Source organism: Mastomys coucha, chromosome X, assembly GCF_008632895.1.
Source record: "Mastomys coucha isolate ucsf_1 chromosome X, UCSF_Mcou_1, whole genome shotgun sequence".
Taxonomy (NCBI): domain Eukaryota; kingdom Metazoa; phylum Chordata; class Mammalia; order Rodentia; family Muridae; genus Mastomys; species Mastomys coucha.
Window position 1 is genome coordinate 97560695 of NC_045030.1, and position 12863 is coordinate 97573557.

At 36.6% G+C, this 12863-nt stretch overlaps 1 pseudogene; it reads left to right on the forward strand.

The window, feature by feature from the left end:
* Nucleotides 1-4214, forward strand: part of LOC116088670 — a 54156-nt pseudogene extending 49942 nt beyond the window's left edge.
* Nucleotides 4215-12863: the final 8649 nt, after the last annotated feature.

Genomic DNA, 12863 nt, shown 5'->3' on the forward strand with positions numbered 1-12863 from the left:
TTTTTGAGACAGGGTTTCTCTGCGTACCCCTGATCACTCTGTAGATCAGGCTGGCCTCGAACTCAGAAATTCACCTGCCTCGCCTCCCAAGTGCTGGGATTAAAGGTGTGTGCCGCCACCGCCCGGCAAAATATCAGAATTTTGATGAATGCAAAATGACTATATAGATAACACTCTTTATTCGCAATATTTCTGCTGCTGGTTAGCACCTTGTGCCATTAATATACAAAGGATAATGCAATCTATTTGTGAAACCTGTCTTAATTAGGGTTTTACTGATGTGAGCAGCCACCAGGACCAAGGCAACTCTTATAAGAGTAACATTTAATTGGCGCTGGCTTACAGGTTCAGAGGTTCAGTGCACAATCATCAAAGCAGAAGCAAGGTAACATCCAGGCAGGCCTGGTACAGCTGGAACTGAGAGTTCTGCATCTTTATCTGAAGGCTGCTGGAAGACTGGCTCTCAGACAGCTAGGAAGAGGATCTTAAAGACCATGCCCACATTGACACCACATACTCCAACAAAGCCACACCTCCTAAATAGTGCCAATTCCTGCACAGGGCATATTCAAACCAACACAAGACCAGACTATTATTTTTCTCTATTTTGCAATAATTCTGATGAAACTCAAGTCCAAATGTATGCTAAGTAAATGTTATACTATTAATAGATCTCCAGAATTAGCAGTTATTAACACTGAAATATGAGCAAACTGAGGCAAAAAAAATGTATTAATTGGCCAAAGGTCATGATGCTATTAGGCAATAATGTCAAGTTTAGAACTTATAAAAAGTTTCTATTAAACCCAAACTTTAAGGAAAGTCAAATATTGAATTAACTTAAGGAAATGTTTTAGAGTGATAGAGTATACATTAAGAAACAAGTTGTGCCAATGAGGCATTCATGTATTGATAGCACACTATAATTCAATGACAATATATGCTTATTAATTTTGCTGGGTGAGTAATAGGATTAATGAATGGTGTTCACATTTGGTAACTACTAGAGCTCACTAATAATCTATAGGTGTCATTCAAGTTTTAACGAGACTTTCAGCAAAGTCTGACCCCTTTCCACTTATGACCCTCATTTTTCCTGTATAAGAATAATTTGGATAGATTCTATTTACTTCTGACTCTCTAAATACTTCTGTGGTTTGAATTCTCTATGGAGCATAGTTACTGTGGTCTGCATACTTTGACAGAGAAATAGTATTAACTTCTGGATGGTTTGTCTATAGCTATGCTTCTAGTCTGAGATTCACTTGATAAAGGATGTCATTAGTGGTGGCTGTAAGGCATTGAGATGTCATGGAAACCACACTGGAGAGTGAAACTTGAAACTTGTTTTGTTCTTTGCTGTGCTGCTAATGAGCTAGACAACATGACCTTCTCAAAAGCTTTCTGAATGTCTAATAAACTCAGTCTCCTAATCTATAAAATCAGAATACCATGTACTTTAGGACCTGTGTTTTTATGGTTTGAAATACTATTTAAGAGGAAAATATAAATGTATTGTTTAATGAGAGGGTTCCATGGAATTTCTGTGGAGATTAGATGGATAAAGTTTTCCTTACCAGTTTGGGGTACCTCTGGCAGATAAACATTTACTGCTAAGTAAAATCATCACTGAAGACTGGACTTGCCACTAACTTCACAATGTGTATTTAATGAAATTGTTTTTACTCTACTATTGTAGTTTGTATCTGTGTATTCCACTGATATTAATGAAAGGATAGTTAACCTTTTTTAGCCTAGTCACTTCAAGAGGATAAGAACCAATGAGGCTCACCAAAAGGTAGCAGGTACACCAAGTCCTTGAAGCATGCCTTCTAGAGGAAGAGAAGCATAGGATTTTCGTCTTAACAGAACTGAGATTACAATTAGAGTTGGTGGGGATTCCAAGCAAATATGATGGCAGCAAATTGCAGTGATGAGTCTTGTCCATGATTCCAGTACTTGAGACCCTGAGGCAGAATTGCCATGACTTTGATGCCAGCATGAGCTCCACAGTAAGATCCAGGCTAGCTTTGATTTTACTGACACTCAACACCCCAAACAAAACAACAACGTAAAGGAAGTAATGCCATGGAAAAAAAATGCATGAACGTGAGACAGTGGCTTTTTGGCTTTGTTTATTTGTTTGTTTGTTTGAGGTGGGAGGATGTGTCACATTAGAGAAATATTTATTTATTTGCTTTTCACTAGACAGTCTTAACAGGTAACCAAGTTTGCTCTGAGACTATGAATGTGTTATGAATATGGAAAGGCTTGGCTTATCCTAGAAACCAAGTCTTGCTAAAAACAAGACATTAGAGATAAAATTGAAAAAGTACTAAGTAGTACCTAAGTATCTAGCATGCAACAACATGGTGTTTGAACTTTATCTTATTTAGGATGGAAAGCCACAGAAACATTCTGGGTAAGACAGAAAAATGATCAGAGGTATTTGGAACAGACTAGGCAATACTTTCAGGACTACCATCTGGGTAACAGATGGAAAAGAGTAGAAAACCCCCAAACTAGGCTGATCTAGTAAAGGTATCTTGCAAAATACAGATATAAGGTGGTTTGGGCTACTCTAAGATTTCACAGTGGAGAGTTGCTTCAGTGTTGTGACATGCTTCCTTCTTGGTCACTCGGCAAATATGCCTGAGGAAACCCAGACCAAAGACCAAACACTGAAGGCCATTCAGACCAAAATTACCCAGTTAATGTTCTTGATAATCAGCACTTTTTATTTGAATGAAGGGATCTTTCTGGATCAGGTCATTTCAAATTCATCAGATACTTGGGATAAGATCAAATGTGAGAGCTTGAAATATTTCAGTAAACTATACTCTGAGAAATAGATGCATATTAATCTCATTCCCAATACACATGATTGAATATTTGCTATTGTGGATTAGTTAATATATGAGTATCCAAATTTTATTGAATGGAAGGTAGATTCCAATGAGCTTCCTCTAAATACTTTCTTTGAAATGTTTCAGGAAAGCAACATTTTGAAAATAACCAAAAATTCATCAAGAAATGTTCAGAACGAGTCACCAAAGGAGCAGGTGATAAAAAAAACCCCACAAATGGTTTTATGAGCAGTTCTCAAAAAATACAGAGTTTAGAATTCATGGAGATTCTTAAAATTGGAAAAAAAAAAACTTTCGGAGCTGTTGGAATATATATCTGCTTCTGAGATAATATTGTTTCTCTCACGGACTGTTGCACAAGAATGGAGGAAAATCAGAAGCACATCTATTTTGTTACAGGTTAGACCTAAGATTGAGTTCCTAACTGAGCCTTTGTGGAACATTACTGAAGGCATGATCTGGAAGTGACCTTTATGACTGAGCCCATTGGTCAGTGTTGTGTGCAACATCTGAAGGAATTTAAGGAAAAGATCTTAGTGTCAATTACCAAAAATGGATTGGAACTTCCAGAAGATAAAGAGGAGAAAAAAAAACATAAAGAAAACCTCTGCAATAACATGAAAGACATCTTGGAGAAAAATCGTTGAAAAAGTGGTTGTGTCAAACTAACTGGCACACTTTATCATCACTAACCCACATACCTTGACAATGGACATAAGAGAGGAATCACAGAAGCTCAAGCCTTCAGAGGCAACTGAACAATGGGTTGCAAGGCAGAAAAGAAACACCTGGACATAAGCCCTGACCACTGCATTATTGAAACCTTAAGGCAAAAGGCAAAGGTTGACAAGAATGACAACTCTATGAAGAACTTGGTCATCTTGCAGTGTGAAAGTACACTCCTGTCATCTGGCTTGAGTCTGGAGGATCCACAGAACACATGCAACCTGATCTATAGTATGATCAAGCTTGGTTTAGGAATTGAGCAGGATGATCCTACTGCAGATAGGTTATACCAGTGCTGCTATAGCTGAAGAAATACCACCTGTGGAAGGAGATGATAACACATCACATATGGAAGAAGTAGACTGTTTCAGCAGAAGAACCACATGTTCAGTGTTTAGCTTAATTCTTTCTGATAATGTATTTTGTTTATTTTTGTTAACATTTACAATATGTGTGTGGCATGAAAACTAAGCATAAGATAAAATTTCTTTGTATTTATGATACAGTGATACTCTAGGCTTGTTTCTACAGGTTGGAAAACATAAGGTAACCTACAACTGTAGTCTGAAGTGTTTAGCTGTGGATCTTGATTCCTTAGATGACCAAATCATTTGTCAGTGAGATATGTCTTCCTGTTTGATATTATTCTTCTGGAATCTAGTTTTTAAATTTTTCATCCCTTGTAGTTAATTTGGCATGAATGTAAGCAGAAACAACTTTACAGAAATTCACCACTTTGCTTCTTTTCCCAAGTACAGAAAACAAAACCTTAAGCTTCACTTAAGAGAGCAAATGTTGTGAATGGAAATAGAATGCTCATCTACAATCTGGTTTAAAATGTAAATACTAATGATGTAAAAACCAAGAAGAGTTCACAGTGGGAATTTGGTGGGTAGTGCATTGGCTATAAAAGGTTTGAAGCATGTTGGGATAACTCTACTGTATGCAGAATTGGAAGTAAATACTATAGTGGCAAGAAAATGTGACCTGAGACAGAGGGAATTGTGATAGTCCATCAATCTACATAAGAAAAAAGCCACAGTTTTCTTTATTTTCTGTGACTATAATATAATTACATCATTCCCCCTGCCATTTCTTCCCTCCAAACCTTCCTTATACCCCCTTCTCAGACTATATGATTTTTTTTTTGTATATGTTTTCAGGGCTGATCATTTAGTGTTGGATTATTTGGTATTTCTCCCTCTACTCTCAGCACTTCATAGTTTCTTGTAGTTCTTTGTCTAAGGTTAGGCCTCCTGAATTTACCCTACAATTCACTTTAGAATCTCTTTTGTTATTGCTATTCTTTAGACCATATTTAGGCTATCATGTTAGTAAAACTTATGGGGTCAGATTCTGAAGTTTCTAGAAGACAATGTGTCACAGCAAATTCCATATTCCTCTGTCTCTTACAATCACAGATTTTGAAAACATTTGGAGATGTGGGTTACATATACCTGAGGCTGACCTTGAAATTACAGTGCAATCCAGGCTATCCTTGAATTCATATGAACTGACACCTCAGTCTCTTGAGTGCTGGAAAAACAATTGTGCACTACCACACTACTAACGCACAATTAAGCATATAATATTTCAGCAGAACTTAGGTTAGCAAAAGAGTCAGTCTCCATCATGTATATTTGACAGAGCCTCACAGGCTAATAAGAGAAGACAGATTTGTGCTTGGGAAATGGAAAGGGTAATATGTTGAGACTGTGGACATGGAAGAGCTGGAAGCTGAGTAAAAGTAGAATACTGTATGGGATTAGTTAAAGGATAATATTTTGCTTTGTCTGCTTGTTCCTAGGGTGAGCATACTGGGCAAAAAAAATATTAGGGAAGCCATCACATTTTAATCAAATGATAATTCTGGACCAAATATTATAGAAATTGTGGTTTGTGACAGGCTGCTGCAGACAATGGGTCAGAATTTTACCTCGTACATAGTGTATATAGTCTGATTATTGTTCATTTGTATTTTCACTTTCTTACATGAAACCTTACTCTGCCATTAAGTGTGTGAACCTACATGACCCATTTATATTTCTTACACACAAGTGAGAAATATTCACCTATTCAGTACCAGGACAGCTTGTTAACACATAAATTAGTGAGTAGACCACATCTTTAGGGAAGGAGAAAAAATAATAACATAGCATTTGTTCTTGGATGCATTTCTGTCTTAGCATTGTGCTTGTCTACTAAGCCATAGATCATTTTTAAAAATTATTTTATTTATCTATATCCTAGATGTTGTCCACCTTTTGGTTCCCCCTCCTAGAGTTCTTTACCCCATTAAGCCTCCCATTTATCTGAGATGGTTCTACCCCTTCTGCCCCAGCATTCCCCTTCCCTGGGGCATCAAGTCACTACAGGACTAGGTGCATCCTCTCCCACTGAGGCCAGACAAGGCAGTCCTCTGTTACTTAAGTGCCAGGGGTCTTGGATCAGCCCATGTATGCTGTTTGGTTGGTGGCTTAGACTTTGGGAGCTCCCAGGGGTCAAAGTTAATTGACACTGTTGGTCTTCCTATGGGGTTACTATCCCCTTCAGTTCCTTCAATCCCTCCCCTCTTATATAGGGGTCTCCAACCTCAGTCCAATGGTTGGCTGTAAGTATCTGCATCAGTCTCAGCTACTGGTAGTATCTCTCTGAGTACAGCCATGCTAGGCTCCTATCTGAAAGTACAACATGGCATCAGTAATTGTGTCAGGGTTTGGTGCCTGCCCATGGAATGGATCCCAAGTTGGGCTTGTCACTGGATATCATCCAGGAATTCTTTTACAATGATAGTCTTTTATAATGACAGTCTCTCCCTCTCCCTTTCCCTCTCCCCACCTCTCTCTCTATATATATATATATACACACACATATACATTATATATGCATATATACATTATTTAATATATGCATGTATATATATGTGTGTGTGTATATATATATATATATATATATATATATATATATATATGTACATACATACATTAAAGAGCAATGAAGTCCTGATACATCCTACCACCATATGGATAATATTTGAAAGCACCATGCTAGTCATAAAAGCAAACACATTTGTATTAGCCATTATATTGAATATAGATGAATTTATAAAACTGTAAACCAATCAGTCATTGCCTATGACTATGAGTATGAGTAAAAGGACTGGAAGAAGAAAAACAAAGAAAAAGAAAAAATAGGGTTGGAAGAATGGAAAGTAACTATCAATTGAGTAAATAATTCCATTGGGAAGTGTTGACAATTGTGATGATGGCAAGCTCTGTATATGCTGTAAAATTTATAATTATAGATTTAAATTTTAATTTTTATTATTGTTGTATTAATGCACATATATATGAGGAGTCTGTGTGAGTGTAGGTATGTTTGTGCCATGGCACAGGTGTACTGGTCAGAGGACAACTTTATAAAGACATTTCTCACCTTCTATCTCTATTTGCTTATATTTTAACACTGGAGAAATTTAAAGTTATTTTTTATTTTAAAATTTTTACTTTTGAGAATTTCGTCACAAACATTGTATTTGCAACCTTTCTGCACCTTCTTCTCTCCCTTCAACTCCTCTTTTGCCTCTCTTACTGGATCTCAAATCCATGACCTTTACTTCCCTAACTATTATTGTTAAATGCATCCACACACTTGCACGTGCACATGCACGCACACGCATGCACACACACATACACACACATGCATACACATCATACTTAGTCAATTTAGTATTGTTTTATGTACATAGATTTATGGCAGATCATTTGGGATTACATAACCACCACAGAGCTTATCCTGGAGAAAACTGATTCATCCTCTCTCAGCTGCCATTGATAGAATACCTACAACTCTTCATCTAGGGGTAGGGCCTTATGATATTGTTGTCCTCCATGCTGGCATGTTAACTAGTGTTTTCAGTACACAGGTCTTTCTCAAGCAACCATATTGTTGACATTTCATGGGTGCTACTTCCCTTTAATGTATAGAAGACATTATCTGATAACGGGTACTCCCGGGCTCTTTTAATTCTACTGATCTTCTTTCTTACTTTCCTTGGGCCTTAGGTAGATGGGGGTTATTCTGTAGGTATATCAGTTGAATCTAGGCATACAACCAGTTCTCGTTCTCTGCATTTAATTAGTTGTGGATCTCTGTAATAGAAGGAGTTACTTTGATGAAAGGTGAGAGCAATGTTTATTTGTGGGTATAATGATAAGTAGGACCTGACAGTACAGAAGTAGATGCTCACAACCATCCATTGGACTGAGCATAGGCTCCCCAATGGAGGGGCTAGAGAAAGGACCCAGGGAGCTGAAGGGATTTGCATCCCCATAGAAAGAACAACAATACAAACCAACCAGTACCCCTGAGCTTCCAGGGACTAAAACACTAACCAAAGAGTATACATGGAGGGGACCTTGGATCTAGCTGCATATATAGCAGAGGACGGCCTTGTGAGACATCAATGAGAGGAGAGGGCCTTGGTATTGTAAGGCTCGATGCCCCAGTGTAGAGAAATGCCAGGACAAGGAATCAGGAGTGGGTGAGTTAGTGAGCAGGGTGAGGGGGAATGGGATGGGGGGGATTGGAGGGGAAATGGGAAAAGGGGATAATATTTGAAATGTAAATAAAGAAAATATATAATAAAAAGAAAAAAGAAAATAAATGAATAAATAAAATGTTTCTAGCATTTATAAAAAAAGAAAAAAGAAAAAAAAAAGAATCCAATGAGAAACCATATTGGTTCAGAAAAGTGAGAGTGCTAGGTTCTCCTGGATAGTATATTACCTTTCATGCTGTGAGTAGTTGGTTAGGATTACAGTACCATTATTGTACTCCTTACTATTCACTGGGGCTTAAATCCAATGAGACAGCTATTGCTTAGAGTGCCATTCTTGCTCCTTTAGGAATATCTTGCCCTCCTGGTCATTGTTGTAGTTCAAAAGCTTTATAGCCAGATCAGAATAGTATTTACTTTTCCCTTGGTGGCTGTATAGCACCTTCTAATAGTATAAGATCTTGTCCTCAAGGAGGAGGCTCCCACATCATTTCTGGGATGATTTCTTCCAGTCCTGTTCCAGTCCAAAGTTTTTGGTGTTTCATCAATAAGACTCTGTTTTCAAGTACTGGAAGACAACCAGGGACAATGAAGACAGCCTACATTGTTTTAGGAGACTCCTATATGCCACTGACTAAGAAATTGAAGGGAGTTCTCAAAGATCAAGTTTGGAGATTTTTGTGAAATAGTCTTTGCTCATGAAGAGTGACATTATCACCCTATATGGCATAACTCCTATATGTAAGGAGTTATATAATATATATTATTTCTCTCTCTTTTCTCCCTCTACCTTTCCATCACCCTTCTTTCACTTTCTCAAATTGATGTCCCATCCCTGATTTTCATCTTCTTCTCTTCACAGAACATGCAATGTATCATTCCCATCTGTAGAGCTCCTTCCCACTAGAAGTAAGAGTAATTTTGTTTCTTCCCATGATTTTTTTTTATTTTCTAAACATTTAGCTATGTATAGGTAACATTGCTTTAGGTTTTCTTTTCCTTATTTTTCTTTAACTTATATTTTATATAAATATAGAAGGTTTCTACTTACATATATATAAACATTTAGGTTTACATATTTTAAAAACAAAATACAGCTGTATTTGCCTGCCCAAACTTTCTAAACAGCAGTGGGGAGTGGCCTAAGAGAGGCATACTTATATGTCAAGAGATATTGCCAGTTAATGACTTCTAGAGAAGTGTATTTTGGTTTTCTTTAAGGGTGTGACCCCTGGTAAGGTGCCCATGCTCCAGTGGATGGGCTAACACCTATGTGTATATGGAAAACATAAACTGAATTTGATGGTGCCCATTAACACTGGACATGGATCTATAAGACTTAGCATTTGTCTGCTGTGTTTTTGCTTTGATTTGTTTCAGTACTTTCCCCTCTATATCCCTGTACTTCTCCTTTTAGAATAAGAATGCATATTCGGTGCCATGAGTGTTGAACATATGTAATTTGTTTTTTTACTTTACAGAAAAATAGTTAAGAGATTGCCTTGAATCTCAGAAAGATACTCTGATCTCTGGATTTTAAAATGTTGAGACTGAAAGACTCTGAGGATTTTAGAAATTGAACTAAAGTCATGAATCTATTGGAGCTGAAGAGTGAAATGCAGTGATTTCAATGAGAAATTTTCTCCAGAGGTTTGGTTATTTAAATACGTGGTCCCCAGTTAGTCATGCATTCTTGAGGTGGTTTTAGGAAGGTGCACCCTTCATGGAGGAAGTACGTTACTGGGATCAGTCTTTGACTGTACATAACCTCACCCCACTCCCTGTTTCTTCTTTCTGCTTCATGTTTACAATTGAGCATATGATTATTTTGCTTCCTGGACCAAAATGTGTTACGATGTCTCCTGCAATATTATAGACTCCTCCTTGATCCATAGGCACAAATAAAATCTTTCTTACTTAAGTTGCCTTTAGTAATGTTATTTTAGCCCAGCAAAATAAACCTTCTTTAGTTGCCTCTCTTCTGGAGATATTTAAAATTATATACTCAAGGCTATGATCCACAAATAAGACAGAACATGAGGCATTAGTCTTTCTGGATCTGGTTACCTCACTAAGTATATTTTCCAGTTATGTCTATTTACCTGCAAATTTTATAATTCCTGTTTATTTTTACAACTTAGTAGTATTCTACTGTGAATATGTGCCACATTTTCATTATCCATTTATCAACTGAGGAGTACTTGCGTTATTGCTCTTTCTTGGCTACTGTGAATAGAGCAGCAATGAACATGGCTTAGCAAGTATCTGTAGATTCTTGAAGCATCTATTAGTAGATGTATTGAGCTCTTTAAGCATATAACAAGGAGTGGTATAGATGGATCACACAGTATATTTATTTTTTAACATTTGGAATTTCTTTACATTTGTTTCCATAGTGGATTTAACAGTTTTCAGTTCCACAAACACTAAGTAATATTTCCCCTGTTCCTCCATCCTCACTAGTATTTGTTGTTAGTCATTTTCATGAACTTACCTATCCTGATTGGGATAAGGTAAAATGTCAATATGATTTTTATTTGCATTTACCTATTCACAAAGAATGAAGAACACATAACTACTGTGTATCTTTTGGGATCTTTTGGCTCAAACTGATTTTACATTATTTTTTCTGAGACAGGGTTTCTCTGTGTAGCCCTGGCTGTCCTGGAACTCACTCTGTAGACCAGACAGTCCTCAAACTAAGAAATCTGTCTGCCTCTGCCTCCCAAGTGCTGGGAATAAAGGTGTGCACCACTACTGTCTGGCTTTGATTTCACATTTTTAGGAGGTCAGGTTTTGGTTATGCTTTTTTGGTTCTTTATATATTCTTGACATTAATCCTCTGCCAGATATACAGGTGGTAAAAAATTCTCCCCCACTCTGTCAGCTCTTTCTTTAGACAGTTGTTTTGTTGTTGTTGTTGTTGCTTTCCAGAAGCTTTTTAATTGTATAAAGTCTCATTTGTCAATTATTGGCTTAGTGTTTAGCAAGTGGAGGCTTATTCGGAAAGAAATTTCCTACATTTGTATCTTGTAGGATACTTTTCATATTTTCTTCTAGGAGTTACATATTTCAGGTAAGATGGTGAGGTCTTTGATCCATTTGGAGTTGATATTTGTGAAGAATCATACATATGGCTCTAATTTCATTGTCCTACATATAGACATCAATTTTTCCCAGTACCATATATTTGTTGAAGATGCTCTCTTTCTCCTTTTGCATGTTTTATCATCTTTGTCATGTATTAGATAGCTGTAATTACATGTACTCAAGTATGGTCTTTATTTTCTTCAGTTGATTTATATATCTGTTTTTGTGCTAGTACTATGAATCATTTATCACTATAGTTCTTTTCTATATCTTGAGATCTGAAATGGTAATTCTTCAAGCACTGTCATTGCTTTGAATCAACATGGTTTTTGTATTTCTGTATAAATTTTATGGATTTATTTCTGTAAAGAATGTAGTACATGGAAATTTTGATTGAGATTGGACTCTTTAAAGTGCTTTTGGTAAGATGAACATGATTAATCCATGAGCCTGAGAGGAATTCCCACCTTCTACTGTATTTCTCAATATCTTTATTCAGAGATGTTGCTTTTATTATAGAGACCTCTCAACTCCTTGGTTCGGTTTATTCCTAAGTCTTTAATCTCTCTTGAAGGTATCAAAAAGAGGTGTGTATTCTTTGGTGAGCATGGACATAGAAGTACTACCAACTTTTTGTGAATTAAATTTTGTATCATGTTACATTTCTGAAAGTGTGTCTTAAGTAATTTGGGGGGGCGGTCATGTATTTATATATCATGTGATTTACAAATAAAATCAACTGACATCTTCTTTCCCTATTTTTATCCCTTTAATTTACTTCCTTTCTTGTATTGCTCTGGCTAGTGCTTCCTGCAATATATTCAAAAGGAGTTGTGAGAGTTGATAGCCCTGTCTAATCTGAAGTTTTTCAAAATTTTCTCCATTTAGATTATTTATTGAAGAACCTCTAGGAGAGATGGAATCAAGCCTCTGGGCTTGAAAGTTCAGAGTAGAGGAGTAGAAGGTGGGCTTGCTAGACACACCCCATAACAGGTAGGGTCTGAGGATTTCTGGAAGAACATGGAGGCCAGGTCTGTTTTGGTATATAAAATATACTAGTCAGGTATTTATAACCAGTTGGATCTGTATATTTAACAATTCCAGAAAAGGTAAGATTTCAATCAAGAATACTATATCCTGAAAACCTAAACAGCAAAGGAACATGTAGAACTGCAAAGATAAATATATAGACAAATAGAATAAAATAGAAATGATACCATATAGATCATATGAAACTGGAGAACAAAAGTCAAAAGATGGAAATATTAAGAGTAAGTAGCCAGGCATGGTGGCACACACCTTTGATCTCAGTACAAGGGAGGCAGATACAGGTGGATCATTGGGTTCTAGGCCAGCCTGCTCTACAAATTGAGTTCCAGGACAGGCAGGACTACACAGAAAAACCCTGTCTCAAAAAATCAAAACAAAACAAAAGTAATTACAATTCTATAAATTTAATAATATATTCAAAGTATTAAACAAGTGGATGACATCAAGCATGTGTGGGTAGTACAAAAGTATACCTTAAAACATGTAATTGAATTCATGATCAACTTTTTTTTTTAGATATTTTCTTTACATGTAAATTTCTCCATTCCCAGTTTCCCCTCCAAAAAACAAAG